The following is a 17,474-nucleotide window of genomic DNA, read 5'->3' as shown; positions in this document are numbered from 1 at the left end:
AGGGGACACAGCCTCAAGCTGTGCCAGGTGTTAGGAGGAAGTTGTTGTCAGAGAGAGTGATTGGCATTGGAATGGGCTGCCCAGGGAGGTGGTGGAGTGGCTGTGGCTGGAGGTGTTGAAGCCAAGCCTGGCTGGGGCACTTAGTGCCATGGTCTGGTTGCTTGGGCAGGGCTGGGTGCTAGGTTGGGCTGGCTGAGCTTGGAGCTCTCTTCCAACCTGGCTGATTCTATGAAATACTTCCCAGAAGCACTGAATGCTTTCTGCGTGGTAAAATTGGCTGTGTTCATAGACTACACTTATGCTAAGAGAAGTCTGAAGTCTGGTGGTGTTTTGACTCTGAGCACTGCACTCCAAAAGACAAGCTGATGAGAGCCAGGTGTCCCCTCAAAGGGCAAACAATGTAGTTTCAGTCCTTTGGTCATGAGAACAATGCTTCTACTCAGTTTAGACTGGATTGAGGTTCTGGGGAGCTCCCCTGAGTGCCCTACCTCCATACCTTTACCAGCCTTTCATCTCCAGAGGATGCAGTTCAGTTCCTGCTCAGATCAGTTTGTTCGTGGTACTGCAGCACAGCAATGACTTGTGTGACTGTGGTGGCTGCAGCCCACAAGGAGGACTGCAGGAATGCACTACCTTTAGGGATTTCTGACATCCAGGAGAGCAGAGCAAGTTGCCTATATCTGTGTTAATGCTGGATGTTTGCTCTGCTGAAGTAATTAAGGCAGGAACTAATCCCCGTTGGCTGGTACAGAGATAGGGCAGTGGTTTCTTGCTGGGAAGAGTCAAGCATGAAAGCTGCTTTCCTTGCAGAGAGGGGAGTTGAAAAAGCAGTTACAGTTTGCAAAGCCACAGCTCCTCCCTGGGATTTAATCCCAGAGCTTGGTAACCAGACAAGCTCACAGCCTTGGAGGCAGCCTGACCCATGCTGTACAGCAGTGTTCTGTGGTACAACATAACTTTCCAATGTCACTTTGTCTTTCAGCACTAAGGTTTGCTGTGGCCTTGACAACTGTTTACTTAGGGCTGCATTGAGTAACACTGCATCCCTTTAGGCAGCAGAAGTATCACAGGGGTCCATGGATAGGCATCTTTTTCTCCAAGGCTTTCACTGGGTAACAAAAACTCCTTAAGGTTGACTCCTGCAAAGTGGAAAGATTCCATTGGCAGGAAGCATGAGCTTGTTTCTCACTTCCACTTGATCATGTGGAGTTGCTGTCCCTGGAGGTGTTGAAGCCAAGCCTGGCTGGGGCACTTAGTACCATAGTCTGGTTGATTGGCCAGGGCTGGGTGCTAGGTTGGGCTGGATGAGCTTGGAGGTCTCTTCCAACCTGGTTGATTCTATGCTAAAGCAGCTTTAAATGCAGCAGTAACACTTACAGAACATAACAAACACAGACATGGTCTTATTGAAGACAATCCTGTTGAAATTCTTCCCCACGAGCACTTTGACAGGCATCTTGTCCCAGTCCTCTGGAATTTCTTCACTGGAGAGATGTAGCTAAGCAGAAACAGAAACACTGCTGTGAAAATGCAGGGAGCACGGAGAAACTGCCTCAGGTTCTAGTGGGAGGTGTCCCTGCCTATGGCAGGGTTGGATTTAAGGTCTCTTCCAGCCTAAAGCATTCTATGATTCTGTGTTAATCCCAGGCTTGTGAGGCACTGCCTAATGTGCACTGCTAGTGAGTGGGGCTTCTTAAAGCCTCTGCATCCTGGGCAGCCTTCATGTGCCTTGAGTGCTGCATCCAGTTCTGGGCTCCCCAATTCAAGAGAGACGTTGAAGTTCTGGAAGGTGTTTGGAGAAGGGCAGCAAGGCTGGGGAGGGGCCTGGAGCACAGCCCTGTGAGGAGAGGCTGAGGGAGCTGGGGGTGTGCAGCCTGCAGCAGAGGAGGCTCAGGGCAGAGCTCATTGCTGTCTGCTGCTGCCTGAAGGGAGGCTGTAGCCAGGTGGGGTTGGGCTCTGCTGCCAGGCACCCAGCAACAGAAGAAGGGGACACAGCCTGGAGCTGTGCCAGGGCAGGTCTAGGCTGGATGTTAGGAGGAAGTTGTTGTCAGAGAGAGTGATTGGCATTGGAATGGGCTGCCCAGGGAGGTGGTGGAGTTGCTGTGGCTGGAGGTGTTGCAGCCAAGCCTGGCTGGGGCACTTAGTGCCATGGTCTGGTTGGTTGGCCAGGGCTGGGAGCTAGGTTGGGCTGGCTGAGCTTGGAGCTCTCTTCCACCCGGGGTGGTTCTGTGATTCCAAATGAGGAAGCCATTGATGGGGACAGTCAGCAGCGTGCAGTCAGCAAGCAGCTCTTGTGCACGTTTGTTAGGGGGCAGTCTCGTTGCCACTGGACATACCTTTGCTTTCCCATCCAGGTAGCTCTGGCAGAATGCCCTCAGGTTCTCCAGGGTCACCTCCTCCGCAGGCATTTTGTACCTGGCCTCGCTGGTGAGGTTGAGGATGCTGAGGGCAGGGACATCTGCCTGCCTGATGCGGAAGTACTCCAGCACTCGCCCGTTCCGCGGCTCGCTCGTGTCCACCACCACAAACAGCAGCTGGCGACAGAAGAGACTCAGGCAGCTGCCCTGCTTGGCCAGCTTGGCTCTGGCAGTTTTACAGCAATGGACCCCCCAGCTTGGCAGTGGTTCAGGATCTCATTTTACATGCAAGGGATTGCGTGGAACCGTTTTCGGGTCTCAGTCTGACAGCCAGCAGCCCTCTGGACTTTATCCTAGTTAATAACAACTGCTGAGGCAGCCAAAAGCAGTGGAGCTTCCCAGCCTGTCCCCTCACAGTGCTTTGCTAGCTCTTGTTTTAGTAACACTCCAAATGAGCCCTCGAAGCACTCGCTGTCTTCCCAATCAATCTTAGCAGGAGCAAAGAGCTAACCCCTGTGCTCCACATGGCTTCACCAATACTAAATGTGGTATTTTATTACAAGATGACTTCCATTTTTCAGTGTCTGCTGTGTTTGGAGCAGGGGCAGCATCCCCACGACCAAAGTGCTTCTGTGTCAGCCTGCCTGTACCTGTTTCTGTCGCTGCAGATGTGTGCCGCAAGCAAGGCTGTGCAGGTGCCTCGCAGCACTGCTTGGCTATTGTAGCTTCTGCATCTCTTGGCTCAGGCAATGCTCTGAGACCCTCAGAGCACAGAGTTATAGAATGGGCTGGGTTGGAAGAGACCTCTGAAGGTCGTCCAGTCCAACCCCCCCTGCAGTCAGCAGGGACATCCTCAACTAGATCAGGTTACCCAGAGCCCTATGGAGCCTCACTTTGAATATCTCCAGGGTCTCCTCCCCATCTGTTCTGCCCTGGTGAGACCTCATCTTGAGTACTGCCTTCAGTTTTGGGCTGTCCAGTTGAAGAGGGACAGGGATGTGCTGGAGAGGGTCCAGCAGAGGGCTGTGAGGATGATGAGGGGACTGGAGCACTGCCTGGTGAGGAGAGGCTGAGGGACCTGGGGCTGCTTAGTCTGTAGAAGAGAAGACTGAGAGGGGATTGAATCAATGTTTATAACTATCTGAGGGCTGGGGGTCAGGAGTGGGGGACAGGCTCTGCTTACTGCTCCCTGGGACCCTTTACTGTAAGGGTCCCAAGACCACTGGCACAGGCTGCCCAGAGAGGTTTCTAAAGGGTTTGATAGCCTTGTCAGAGGGACCCTTTACTCTGCTCTTGTCAGACCCCACCTGGAGCACTGTTCTGGAGCCCCCAGCACAAGCAGGACATGGAACTGCTGGAGCCAGTCCAGAGGAGGCCACCAAGATGCTGAGAGGGCTGCAGCAGCTGTGCTATGAGGACAGGCTGAGAGAGTTGGGGCTCTGCTGCCTGGAGAAGAGAAGGCTTGGAGGAGACCTTGGAGTGGCCTTGCAATATCTGAAGGGGGCTACAGGAGCTCTGGGGAGGGTCTATTGACAAGATCTTGTAATGACAGGATGAGGAGGAATGGGTTTGAACTGGCAGAGGGGAGATTTGGACTGGATGTGAGGAAAGGGTTGTTTGCAGTGAGGGTGGTGAGACACTGGCACAGGTTGCTCAGGGAGGTTGTGGAGCACAGAATCTTTGATCAGCTTGGATGATTCTGTGCTCCACAACCTCCCTGCAGGTGTTCAGGACCAGGCTGGATGAGGCCTTGAGTGACCTGTTGTAGTGGGAGGTGTCCCTGCCTATGGCACAGGGGGGTTGGAACTGGCTGAGCTTTGAGGTCCCTTCCAAACTAAACCATTCTGTGATTCCGAACCAGGACTGTAACCTGTATCACAGCTCTCCCAGTGCACACAAATTCCCAGACCAAGTCAAGAGATCTCAACCCTTCTGAGATCCTGTGGACTGACAGCAGCATGCTTTTGCCAGCCACGAGGAGTGTCTCCCCTTGATCTGTTGGCAGAGCAGGGCTGAGCTTTACAAACCTTCCCCCTGAACTCCGCAGCCGCAGCCGTGTAGTTCTCGTAAAGCTCCCCGAATGCCTCCAAGCTGGTTGGGGTGAACAGCAGGATGTGATTCTCCACAGGGACATCAAAAATCTTCACAGAGTTCTGGGAAGCAAAAGACTCAACGTCTGCTCCAGCCTCTGTGAGCAGAGCAGTCAGCCAGAGGCTCAGCCTCTCGCTGTCATTCTGCTGGGCTACCGCCAGTTTCACTTTTGAAGCCACTCAGTTCCCAGTCATTGCCACAACTCTTTGGGGTTTTTTTTTCATTGTTTTAAAGAGGAGAAAGTGAGAAAAATCAGCAGCTGCTGAATGCTCTCTGTTGCAGGGAAAACCTCATCCTCATTCAGAGGTTTTTACCGTCAGAAGGACCTGTTGTGAGCTTCTAGTCTGACCTCCTGTGTTACACACACTGAAGGGTTAAAGCTCAAGATGTGGTAAAGTAAAAGGTTCCCAGGGAGGCCCAGCTGCAGGACTGGTTGGGAAGCTTCCTTCTGTTCTGGATGGCATCAGCATCTTGCACCTCCTTCCCTGCACAGCAGTGCCCTCTTCTCATGCCACCCCACGATCAGAGGCAACGTGGCATCTCCCAGGAAAGCCTTTCCATGTCTTCCCCCCTCTACTCGCCCTCCCAGCAAGTCGTGCTGGCTCCTTTCTTCCTCGTCTTGGCCCAGAGGACCCCCTTTCTGCCTGGCAGTGGCAGGTTTCCAGAGGGGGTTAAGGACTGACAGTCCAAGCTCTCACCCACCTAAGTGCTGCAGAAGCAGCCCTGGCCTTTGAGCTAGCTGCCCAGGAGGCGGATGCGAGTTCGGGCATGGCCACGCTCTGCCCAGCCATTCCCTTTCTCCTCTAAGAGGAAGCATCCTTTGGCTTGGATTAGCCCAGGAGATGCCTGTTGGCTTCTGCTGGTGTTTCCAGAAGCGTTAGGGGCTGGCCTAGTCAAGCAAGCAAGCCAAATTCTCCAGCACTGAGCACCACACTAGCTCTCTGCGTCTTGTTCTGCATGGGCTTCTGTCTCTCCTCTCTTCTCCCTGTAGCCGTTGTTAACACAGTGGCATGCACATACCTCAAGATTGTACTCAGTGACCAAATCCAGGGTAAAGCTCTTGATTAGCCTCGTTAGGTCCAGTTTGCTCTGTCTGCCATCTTCAAGCACTTCATTGTGCACAGGTTTTCCCTTGGACACACAGTGAGGTTTGTCAGGTTGCTTGCCTTAGCAGCTGCAAGAGCAGAGTGACTTTGCTCTCAGTGCTGTCCTTAGCTGTGGCTGCCTTTGCTCTCAGTGCTGTCCTCATCTTTTAGTGGCTGCCTTTGCTCTCAGTGCTGTCCTCAGCTATGGCTGCCTTTGCTCTCAGTGCTGTCCTCATCTTTCAGTGGCTGCCTTTGCTCTCAGCTTTTCCGTTTCATTATCCTGAGTAACTGAAATCCCCCAACGTGTAAAGCAAAGGCCACAGCCAGATTAGAGAGCAAGACTGCAGCTGAGAATTCAAGGTACACCTTACAGTTTTAATTTGCTCAGCAATCCTGACCAACAGAAATATCTTCTGCAGCATCTGTACAGGCTGCCCTCGGTCTGACTGCTTCATACCCTGAATGTTGACTCTTCCCCTGTGTAGTTTTGCTCATACTGTTGGCCACTACTGTTGTAGGTTGGAAGGAAAGAGGATTCCTGGTCAAAAACAATGTGAAGGAGAGGAGGTATCTGTGGAAGTCACTGACCCTGGCAGTGCGTGTTGAATAAAAGAGGCTTTGGCAAATCAAGCCTTACACATAGATTAGGAGCCTGAATGGAGGCAGCTAGACTGAAAATCAAGAGTTGTGCAAAGGCTGCTGTTTGCCCTCTGCTGCTCTCTCTTGCCTGTGGATGCAATCACTGTCAGGTTAAGCTCTTCAAATTTCATCTAGGAAACTACTTGGCCTGAACGATTCCCAGACTGCCTTTCCACAGCCCAAAGCTGCCAGGGCAGCTCACTGCACCCTGCCTGCCTGGGTGTTACTCTCTTACCTTCTTAAACACCAGCAGAGTGTTCTTTTGGATGCCGTAGCTGGCACGGACGTCCTTGCTGGCAGTCATTCCGAAAGGCACCTCTGGCACATCTCTTGCTGTCTCACAGAAAACCTCCACACTGTCCTTGTGAAGCTCCTAGTCACAGAAAGGACTCTGTCTTTACTCACTGCTTGTTAAGACTCTGTCCTTCATCCTGCTGAGATGTGCAGGAGTGGGACTGGAGGTGAGGCAGGCCCCTAAAGGCTTGTTAGAGAGAGAAGTGAACTGGCTACAGCTTACCAAGAGGTCCTCAGAGCAGGGCAGACCCTCAGGATGCTGTGACACCACTGTGGGTGCATTTGCTTTTCCATCTGGAGTCTGCTGGCCTGAGTCAGTGTGAATGGTGTATGTCCCCCGTGGCATTCCTGCACTGTTCTCCTATGCCTTGCCCTCCCCTGGGCTTTCCATGCTCTGCAGAGGCTTCTGCAGGTGGGGTGGATCATGCCAACTGCTGCTCATCTGCACAGCTGGTGGGACGTGATGGATTAGAGAGGAGGGCTCTGCTTGCAAGAGGACCTGACTGATGTGCTTGTGCTTTGAGCACTCTTTGTGGCAGAGACCTTGACTCCTGCGTCTATCAAATTATCACTCTGCTGTCCACCCTCAGACTAACGGTACACAAGCATGATGAAAGGCAACAGCACTTCCAGATTTGATTTAATCAGACAATTATTGCATGCTAGATGAATAGTAATTTGTATGCTGAGCCCTCCCAACACGTCCTGGCACTCAGATTTGTGAGCAATCTGTGACTAATAGAAGGCCAAGTAGAGCTCTCTCTGTTTTCTTGGGCACTGTTTGGTTGGCTTCCACCCATTGGATTTCTGACATGCTCTAGCTCATGCTTATCTCCTGTTACTGCAGCCCCTGAGTGAAATCAGAGTCCAGTCAAACACATCTGCAGGCAGTATCTGTTATCAGCGTGGCTCAGGACACTCTCCATCATCATCATCATGGTCATCATCACTGTGCTAGCCTGGCCTAGCACTGGGCAACTGCCTTCTTTCCTCAATGGCTGCAAGCAGATTGCTGCAGAGCAGAATTCTGGGCACTGTGAGCATTTCCATGCTGTCCTGTTGGGCTCTGTGTGCTCACCAGCTCTGTGACTACGAGGCATTTTAGAATGAAGCCTGTCTTCCACGCCCACAAAACTTGGGCTACTCACTGCAGCCTGCACAGCTGGGACCTGATCAGTTCAGATATGAGTCCAGACACTGTGCTTTTAGCTGAGCAGAGAGATACCAGAATAAAAGTCTCTTTAGGCAGAGAAAATCCTTGATGTAACATTTCAGATATTAAAGGCTTCAAGGATACATGGGAAGAGCAGGGAAAATTATTCCTCTTTGACTGACTTCTAACTGCATGCCTTGAGAGCTAAAATTGGGTTTGCACAGTGGGATTGCTGTTCTGGGCATTTCAGCCCCAAATCTAAGAACTTGATTCCAGTAGGAATCTGCTTCAGAAAGAAGTACATCTGTCAGATCATGTACAGTGTAATAGGTGATGATTGCCTGCCCATGCAGATGGCACAGCTGGCAGAAGCTCAAAACCACAGCCATGCTATTCAGGGGGCTGTGGCTTGCCCCACAGACTGCCACTAAAGCTGTTTAAATCACCAAGGGGAAAGGTGAAGGAAAGGCACTCCACTGCACTAGGCAGTGTTGACTGCTTTTGGGTGGATTTAAGCCTAGAATCATAGAATTAGCCAGGTTGGAAGAGAACTCTAAGCTCACCCAGCCCAACCTAGCACCCAGCCCTGGCCAACCAACCAGACCATGGCACTAAGTGCCCCAGCCAGGCTTGGCTTCAACACCTCCAGCCACAGCCACTCCACCACCTCCCTGGGCAGCCCATTCCAATGCCAATCACTCTCTCTGACAACAACTTCCTCCTAACATCCAGCCTCCTCCTCCTATATCAAGCAGGAAGGGAGCAGCCTACGGTTTTCCACCCTGCCTGACTAGAAGTGGTTGGGTAACCCCAGATTCCATCAGCAGCTGCAGCCCTGGGCAGGCATTGCAAGGTTTCTCATTTGGAGGTTGCAGTAGCCACAGCAGGGATGACATAAGTCTCTCCAAAGAAAAGGTTGGAGTCAGGGAAGGACAGGTAGGTCACTTGCTCTGCCTGCCTGCTTCCTGCCAGGAACCACATCTGGGCTGGGCTGGCAGAATCCCTTTCACCGAGGATGTAGGAAAGTCTCCTGTGGGCAGGGCTGTGCAGACACTGCACATCATTCTCCCAGGTTAGCTGCTGTGCTCAGAGTGAGTGCTGTGTCCAGTTCTGGGCTCCCCAGTTCAAGAGAGATGTTGAGGTACTGACACATGTCCAGAGAAGGGCAGCAAGGCTGGGGAGGGGCCTGGAGCAGAGCCCTGTGAGGAGAGGCTGAGGGAGCTGGGGGTGTGCAGCCTGCAGCAGAGGAGGCTCAGGGCAGAGCTCATTGCTGCCTGCAGCTGCCTGCAGGGAGGCTGTAGCCAGGTGGGGTTGGGCTCTTCTGCCAGGCAAGCAGCAACAGAACAAGGGGACACAGCCTCAGGCTGTGCCAGGGCAGGTCTAGGCTGGATGTGAGGAGGAAGTTGTCGGCAGAGAGAGTGATTGGCATTGGAATGGGCTGCCCAGGGAGGTGATGGAGTTGCTGTGCCTGGAGGTGTTGAAGCCAAGCCTGGCTGGGGCACTTAGTGCCATGGTCTGGTTGGTTGGCCAGGGCTGGGTGCTAGGTTGGGCTGGGTGAGCTTGGAGCTCTCTTCCAGCCTGGCTGATTCTATGTTCTGTGATTTTAAGTGCTGTGGTGTGAGATGTCCTTTTTGCTACCTCAGCTGCTTTACCTGGAGGTGTAGAAAAGCAGACAGCAGTAACTGACAGGTGAAAATGCAGAGGAGAGCAAGGGTCTGGGATTTTTAGGTGAGCTGCAGGAGGTTTGGGTGCCTGCTTTTGTTTGCCATTATCAAGCAGTATATCCTAGATCTGGAAGAGAAAACAGCCTGAGGAGTTTCCCAGTGGTTTACCTTAAAGAAGCCAATCACTGCCAAATCATCAGCATTTATGAGGGCTTCAGCCTCATCAGTAGAGTTGATTGAAACAGTGCTAGGTCCTGTTCTTCTTTTCACCCACGTAATAAAGGCTGAGGCCTGTCTGACTCCTGTGGAAGGAAAAGAGATAATGTGACCAGCAAAGTGAATGACAGAAATCTCTGTGCAATCAGGAGAGGAGCAGTGGAGCTGCACAGGGCTGCTGAATACAAATGTGCTTGGGCACCTTGGCACTGATCTCAAAGCAAGCTTGGAGGGGCACCCAAATTCAGCTTCAGGTTCTGGACAGCATTACTTAGAATCATAGAATCAGCCAGGTTGGAAGAGAGCTCCAAGCTCACCCAGCCAAGCTAGCTCCCAGCCCTGGCCAACCAACCAGACCATGGCACTAAGTGCCCCAGCCAGGCTTGGCTTCAACACCTCCAGCCACGGCCACTCCACCACCTCCCTGGGCAGCCCATTCCAATGCCAATCACTCTCTCTGACAATAGGTTCCTAACAGCATCCAGCCTAGACCTGCCCTGGCACAGCTTGAGGCTGTGTCCCCTTCTTCTGGTGCTGCTTGTCTGGCAGCAGAGCCCAACCCCACCTGGCTACAGCCTCCCTGCAGGCAGCTGCAGACAGCAATGAGCTCTGCCCTGAGCCTCCTCTGCTGCAGGCTGCACACCCCCAGCTCCCTCAGCCTCTCCTCACAGGGCTGTGCTCCAGGACCCTCCCTAGCCTTGCTGCCCTTCTGGACATCTTCCAGCACCTCAACAACTCTCTGCAATGGAGGAGCCCAGAACTGGACACAGCACTCAAGGTGTGGCCTGAGCAGTGCTGAGCACAGGGGCAGAAGAATTTGAGCTGTGGCTGCCTCCAGAAGGTGGGTGCTGGATGAGCTGTGTGTTTTCTGGGGCCTCTGCGAAGGGCTCTATGCCCAATTAACTGCTTTGTAAGATGTGGGGAATAGAGATGAGGAAATTTAGGCAAGTGGGAAAGCTGTTCTGCAGGCTTTCCTGTGCCCCAAAATCGCAGTAAGCTGTGAAGAGCTATCGACCTGAGCTGTAATCCAAAATGACTTCAAACCAATTGCAGGTCCTATTGAACTGTCTGTTCAATTAAATTAGGTGCCAGAATTGTTCCTTCAGCGCTGCAGAAGGGGTCTGATAGGCACAGAGGCTCAAACTCCTCTGTGGTGCTGCAGCTTCACTCCTTCATTTAGATTTAAGAAGCAGAGTCGGGTTTTAATTCTGGATTGTTCTATCTATTGTGTTCCAGGTTCCTGCTGCTGGCTGGTGTAAATTGTCTCCAGGCCTTCAGGAGCCTTAGAAATCCTGAGTCTCTTTTAAGCCACATTTTTCCAGCTATTAGATTTTGACAGGAGCTGGGGCTGCAGGTTGAGGCTCAGGAGTTGGAAATCTCAGAGGTAAGGAAGCCCTTTCCATCACTGTGAGCACGACCTAGTTGTTGGCCCAGAAGAGGAGTCCAGCAAAGGGTTGATGAGCAGTATATGTATGTGATATGTCTGCATGCCATGGAGTGGGGGAGTCAAGGTGTGCAGTGCAAGTGGGTTAGCAGAGGTGAAGTCCTGCTGCGCTGCGTGTCAGCGATAGGGCAAGATCACAACTGAGCCAGCCCACTTGCTGCCGTCAACTCATTTTGCAGCAGGCTGCAGACTGGTTTAAAATGGCCCTGTTTGAAGGTGAAACAGGCAGGCACCTGCTCCAGAGCCTGCTGGGGTGAAGCACAGAGCAGTATCTAGTGGCCACACAGTGCTTGACTTGTGCTGGCTAGAGGCAGAACGGAGCTCTGGCGGTTCGTGTCAGCAGTGGAACCCCTCAGTGTGCTTTCCATGTGGCTCATCTCTCTCTTGGGTTGCTTTCAACAGCCTGTGTAGCATAAGGCCAAATTCTGGCCTTGGAGTTGTAAGTGATGATCACAGAATCACAGAATGAACCAGGGTGGAAGAGACCTCCAAGCTCATCCAGTCCAACCTAGCACCAATCCCTTCTAATTAACCAAACCGTGGCACTAAGTGCCTCATCCAACTTCCTTTCAAACACCTCCAAGGATGGTGACTCCACCACCTCCCTGGACAGCCCATTCCAATGCCAGTCACTCTTTCCATGAAGAATTTCTTCCTAATGTCCAGCCTAGACCTGCCTTGGTACAGCTTGAGACTGTGTCCCCTTGTTCTGCTGCTGGGTGCCTGGCAGCAGAGCCCAACCCCACCTGGCTACAGCCTCCCTGCAGGCAGCTGCAGACAGCAATGAGCTCTGCCCTGAGCCTCCTCTGCTGCAGGCTGCACACCCCCAGCTCCCTCAGCCTCTCCTCACAGAGCTCTGCTCCAGGCTCCTCCCCAGCCTTGCTGCCCTTCTCTGGACACCTTCCAGCACCTCAACATCTCTCTGCAATGGAGGAGCCCAGAACTGGACACAGCACTCAAGCTGTGGCCTGAGCAGTGCTGAGCACAGGGGCACATTTACGTAGCCTGACATTCGTGTTTCCTGCTGTGTCCTGTGCCAGCACAGCTGGTCAAACACCCCCCTTCCATAAAACAGCTGGGTTAGTTCCTTGGTGGAAGCAAAGTGCTCCATTTATTCTGTGGTGCAAAGTCTGCCCCAGGTTGTGCATGAGAAGTTGCTGGGTGCCTGCTGTGTGTTTTCAGCTGCCAGTTCTCACTGGGTTAAAAGCCACATGAGGTAGGGGAGGTTTTGCTGGTTGCACACAAGTCAACAAAGCATAATTCATGGAATCAGAGAATGGTTTAGGTTGGAAGGGACCTCAAGGATCATCCAGTTCCAACCCCCTGCCATAGGCAGGGACACCTCCCACTAGAACAGATTGCTCAAGGACTCATCCAACCTGGACTTGAACACCTGCTGGGAGGTTGTGGAGCACAGAATCACCCAACGTGATCTTTGGTCACGTTGGGTGATTCTGTGCTCCACAACCTCCCTGGGTAACCTGTGCCAGTGTCTCACCACTCTCACTGCAAAGAACCCTTTCCTAACATCCAGTTTGAATCTCCCCTCTGCCAGTTCAAACCCATTCCTCCTCATCCTGTCATTACAAGACCAACAATTCACGTTGCTTTGGGTGCTGCCTGTGCTGGGTGCAGAGCAGAAGTTTGCTGCCTTCTTGTGCTTTGCTGTTAAGTGTCTTAGGCAGCAGCTGCCTGCTGAAGGCTGCCTGCTGTTGTGTTGAAATGCTCTGTGCCCACTGCCTCTCCTAGGCAGAGCTGTCAGGCAGGTTTGCCCGTTTAAAGGAGATTCTCTCCATGCTGGGGATGACTATGAGGCTGAAGGCAGGCCTGTGCCAGCACCTCTAACAGCGGCTCAGCGCAGCAAGTCACGCTGCCAGCTCTGTTTGTGCAGTTGCTGCTGTTTGCACAGGGCTGGGTGAAGGGAACTTGGTGAGAAATTCAATAGCAGGGAGGGGAGCAAGTTGCTAAAAATACTGAAGATCAGCTCTCAGCAGCAGCCACAGGAGGCTCAGCGGAGGAAGGAACCAGAGCGCTTAGCTGTGTGTGAGGTCAGGAAGCAAGGCTTAGGTTCCCTGTGCCGCTGGTCGTGTTGTGCTTGTGACTCAGCTTTGCTTGGAGAACACCTGCAGGTAGCTTACTTGAGTCATGAACTTTTACAGGGTTGGCAAAAGTTGTGTTGTTTTAGCCTCCCCCCCACCAGAAAGAAACAACAAACAACCTTTCTTCTGTGTACTTCCAGTGAAGTAAAGACTCTGACAAAGCCTGGGTTTAGCCAGGACTGCTCAGTCAGTCCTATTCCAGTGCTTAATCACTTTCTGTTCAGTGTCATTAGTGATGATCTGGACCAGGGCATTAAGTCCAGCATCAGTAAGTTTGCAGGTGACACCAAGCTAGGAGCAGGTGTGGAGCTGTTGGAGGGTAGGAGAGCCCTGCAGAGGGACCTGGCCAGGCTGCATGGGTGGGCAGAGGCCAATGGGATGAGACTGAACAAGGCCAAGTGCAGGGTTCCACACTTTGGCCACAACAACCCCAAGCAGCACTAGAGGCTGGGGCCAGAGTGGCTGAGAGCAGCCAGGCAGAGAGGGAGCTGGGGGTGCTGGTAGAGAGGAGCTGAAACTGAGGCAGCAGTGCCCAGGTGGGCAGCAGAGCCAATGGCATCCTGGGCTGGCTCAGGAGCAGTGTGGGCAGCAGGACAAGGGAGGTTCTTGTGCCCCTGTGCTCTGCACTGCTCAGGCCACAGCTTGAGTGCTGTGTCCAGTTCTGGGCTGCTGAATGGAAGAGAGATGCTGAGGTGCTGGAAGGTGTTTGGAGAAGGGCAGCAAGGCTGGGGAGGGGCCTGGAGCACAGCCCTGTGAGGAGAGGCTGAGGGAGCTGGGGGTGTGCAGCCTGCAGCAGAGGAGGCTCAGGGCAGAGCTCATTGCTGTCTGCAGCTCCCTGCAGGGAGGCTGTAGCCAGGTGGGGTTGGGCTCTGCTGCCAGGCACCCAGCAACAGAACAAGGGGACACAGCCTCAGGCTGCAACAGGGCAGGTTCAGGCTGGGTGTTAGGAGGAAGTTGTTGTCAGAGAGAGTGATTGGCATTGGAATGGGCTGCCCAGGGAGGTGGTGGAGTTGCCATCCCTGGAGGTGTTGAAGCAGAGCCTGGCTAGGGCAGTGAGAGCCATGGTCTGGTTGCTTGGCCAGGGCTGGTACTAGGTTGGGCTGGGTGAGCTTGGACTGGATGACCTTGGAGCTCTCTTCCACCCTGGTTGATTCTATTCTCTTCTGTTGAACTGAGGTTAGCTGATGGGTTTGGCTCGATGACTCTAGAGGTCTTTCCCAGCCTGGTTAATGCTGTGATGCTGTGTAACAGAGTGCAGAACATTCCTGGCTTTTTCTGAGCCGTATATGAGCTCCCTCTGATGGCTAAAGCATGACAGTTCTTTTCCTTGGCTTGGGAAGTAGACCTCTGTGTTCAGGAGCCTGGTGAGTTCACAGGCTGTTGTTAAGGGCACAGAGCATTGCTCCAGCAGGAAGGCTGCCTGCAAGAACTGCAGTGAGCTGGAAGTGCAAACAGCAGGTTCAGCACTGAACTCCTCCTTGAAGTAACTCAGGTCTATTTAGTGTAGTAAATGTGAATCAGCCCTCTGGTTGGGCTGGGGGCATGATGAAATGACAGTGGCAATCCCCTTGGCTGGAACAAAGCCTGGAGAAGAGTACTCAGTTATACACTAGGGAGAGTTGTTGACATCTGTGTCCTGCCTTAAGGGAGCGACAAGAAAGCTGCTGAGGGACGTTTTGGGATGTTAGGTAGTGGTCAGGCTGCTGTCCTTACCAGGGGCAATGGAGCAAAGCTACAAGTGGGTCGATTCAGGTTGGATGTTAGGAAGCTCTTCTTCACTGTGAGGGTGGTGAGGCACTGGGAACAGGTTGCTCAGGGAGGTGGTGGAAGCCTCATCCTTGGAGGTCTTTAAGGCCAGGCTGGATGTGGCTCTGGGCAATCTCATCTAGTGTGAGGTGTCCCTGCCCTTGGCAGGGGGATTGGAGCTAGGTGATCCCTGAGGTCCCTCCCAGCCCTGAGAGTTTTATGCTTCTATGATCCACCTGCCCTGCTCATGAGGGAATGTCCTAAGGGCTGACAATTTGATCATAGAATCAATCAGCCAGGTTGGAAGAGACCTCCAAGCTCACCCAGTCCAACCTATCACCCATCCCTGTGCAGCCAGGCAGCCTGTGGCACTCAGTGCCTGCCCTGTCTTTTTCTCCTCAGCAGCACAGTGGTGAGGTTGAGAGGGGATTTGATAAATGTTTATCAATATCTGAGGGCTGAGGGTCAGGAGGGGGGGACAGGCTCTGCTCACTGCTCCCTGGGACAGGACAAGGAGCAATGGGTGTAAGTTGCAGCACAGGAGGTTCCACCTCAACACAAGGGGGAACTTCTTTACTGTAAAGGTCAGAGAGCACTGGCACAGGCTGCCCAGAGAGGCTGTGGAGTCTCCTTCTCTGGAGCCTTTCCAGGCCTATCTGGATGTGTTCCTCTGTGATCTGTGTTAGATAGGATTGTCCTGCTCTGGCAGGGGGGTTGGACTTGATGATCTCCTTGGGTCCTTTCCAACCCCTAACATCCTATGAGGTGCACCCCATCAGCTAGGGATCATTCTCCTGCCACTTTACCTTTGCAGTCTATGGGGTTGCTCCTGCTGCCATCCACAAAGAGCCTCACGGTGGGGAACTGCTGGATGTTGAACTCTTTTCTCAGGTCCTGCTGGTGGGTGACATCAATTTTGCCAAACTGGATCCTCGGAGCTTCTTCTTTAAGCTGCCCTGCAGCCTTAGCAAATTCTTCAGACAGACTCTGAGATGCTTGAGGCAAGGAAACATCTGGAAGAGGTCAACCAAAAGCAAGTGAGACACCCAGGCTGCAGCAGGAGGCTTTTCAGTGGAGGTGGTTGTCTTTGGTATCTGGAGTGAGTGGGTGAGGGGACGTTAGGAGTGACATGAACGAGGCACTGTCTGCATTCCATTGTGCTGGTGCTGAGTGGTGGCCACACCACCGTCCTGGGACCGCTCACCCTGAGCACCTAGCAGCGGTCTGCTGTAGGGAAGGGATGATGTGGAGTTCCTAAAGTAGTTTGGCTGCCTGAGTGTGAGTTAAAGGGAGGTCAAGGGTAGAATGAGATAGGTTTGGAGCCTGTGATAAGATCCCAGGTTTTGAGCAGTTTACTGAGCCAAGCCTTTGTAATGCAGAAACTGCTGCTCCAGATAAGATACAGAGGAGGGGAGGAGAGCGACCCAGACTGGCAAAGGCTTTCTGCCTGCCATGCTGTGTGCCAGCCCTGCTCTCACTCAGAGGGCACTTGTGTGCTTGCAGGAGGAGAAGCCTGGAACACAAACCCTATGAGGAGAGGCTGAGGGAGCTGGGATTGTTTGGCCTAGAGAAGAGGAGGCTCAGGGGTGACCTCATTGCTGTCTGCAGCTACCTGCAGGGAGGCTGTAGCCAGGTGAGGTTGGGCTCTTCTGCCAGGCAACCAGCAACAGAACAAGGGGGCACAGTCTCAAGCTGTGCCAGGGTAAGTATAGGCTGGATGTTAGGAGGAAGTTGTTGGCAGAGAGAGTGATTGGCATTGGAATGGGCTGCCCAGGGAGGTGGTGGAGTGGCTGTGGCTGGAGGTGTTGAAGCCAAGCCTGGCTGGGGCACTTAGTGCCATGGTCTGGTTGGTTGGGCAGGGCTGGGTGCCAGGTTGGGCTGGATGAGCTTGGAGCTCTCTTCCAACCTGGTTGATTCTGTGATTCTAAGCCACCCCAGTCTCTAAGTGCTCCAAGTCATAACAAGGAGAACAGGAAACATATAAGCTGTAACAGGAAAGAGAGGAATTAGTCTCAGGTTATCTGCTCTATACTGGAAGTAAAAAGAGAGGTAAAGTCCTGGAGCTTTGCGGCTCTGCAGGTAGGCGTGAAAGGAAACTTACCTTTAAAGATACATTTGAGATCCCTACCTTGTTAGACTTGCTTTAGAGTGAAGAGCAAAGCCTTTTCCTTTAGGTTCTGCACAGAAAAGTACTCATCAATATACTGCAGGTGAAAGGCACCAGTTTGGTCTTGATTTCATAGACTTCCATGTGCTCTTGTGTGTGCATTCAGCTGTGTCCAGAGCAGGGGGATGGAACTGGGGAGGGGCCTGGAGCACAGCCCTGTGAGGAGAGGCTGAGGGAGCTGGGGGTGTGCAGCCTGCAGCAGAGGAGGCTCAGGGCAGAGCTCATTGCTGTCTACAACTACCTGAAGGAGGTTGTGGCCAGGTGGGGTTGGGCTCTTCTGCCAGGCACCCAGCCACAGAAGAAGGGGACAGAGTCTGAAGCTGTGGCAGGGGAGGTCTAGGCTGGATGTCAGGAGGAAGTTGCTGGCAGAGAGAGTGATTGGCATTGGAATGGGCTGCCCAGGGAGGTGGTGGAGTCACTGTGCCTGGAGGTGTTGAAGCCAATCCTGGCTGGGGCACTTAGTGCCATGGTCTGGTTGCTTGGCCAGGGCTGGGTGCCAGGTTGGGCTGGGTGAGCTTG

At 53.0% G+C, this 17,474-nt stretch overlaps 1 protein-coding gene across 1 annotated transcript in view; it reads left to right on the top strand.

Annotated features, from left to right (window-relative positions):
• IQCK (IQ motif containing K) overlaps positions 1-10,850 on the top strand; it is a 245,253-nt gene extending 234,403 nt beyond the window's left edge. Inside the window, exon 13 of the transcript XR_010304616.1 lies at positions 10,736-10,850. The gene's annotated coding sequence lies outside the window, so the exon portion shown is untranslated. The remainder of the gene's footprint in view (positions 1-10,735) is intronic.
• Positions 10,851-17,474: the final 6,624 nt, after the last annotated feature.

Source organism: Pogoniulus pusillus, chromosome 13 (assembly GCF_015220805.1).
Source record: "Pogoniulus pusillus isolate bPogPus1 chromosome 13, bPogPus1.pri, whole genome shotgun sequence".
In the NCBI taxonomy this organism is placed as follows: Eukaryota; Metazoa; Chordata; class Aves; order Piciformes; family Lybiidae; genus Pogoniulus; species Pogoniulus pusillus.
The sequence above is the reverse complement of the archived record's forward strand: the minus strand, read 5'-3'. Positions and strand labels throughout refer to the sequence as shown.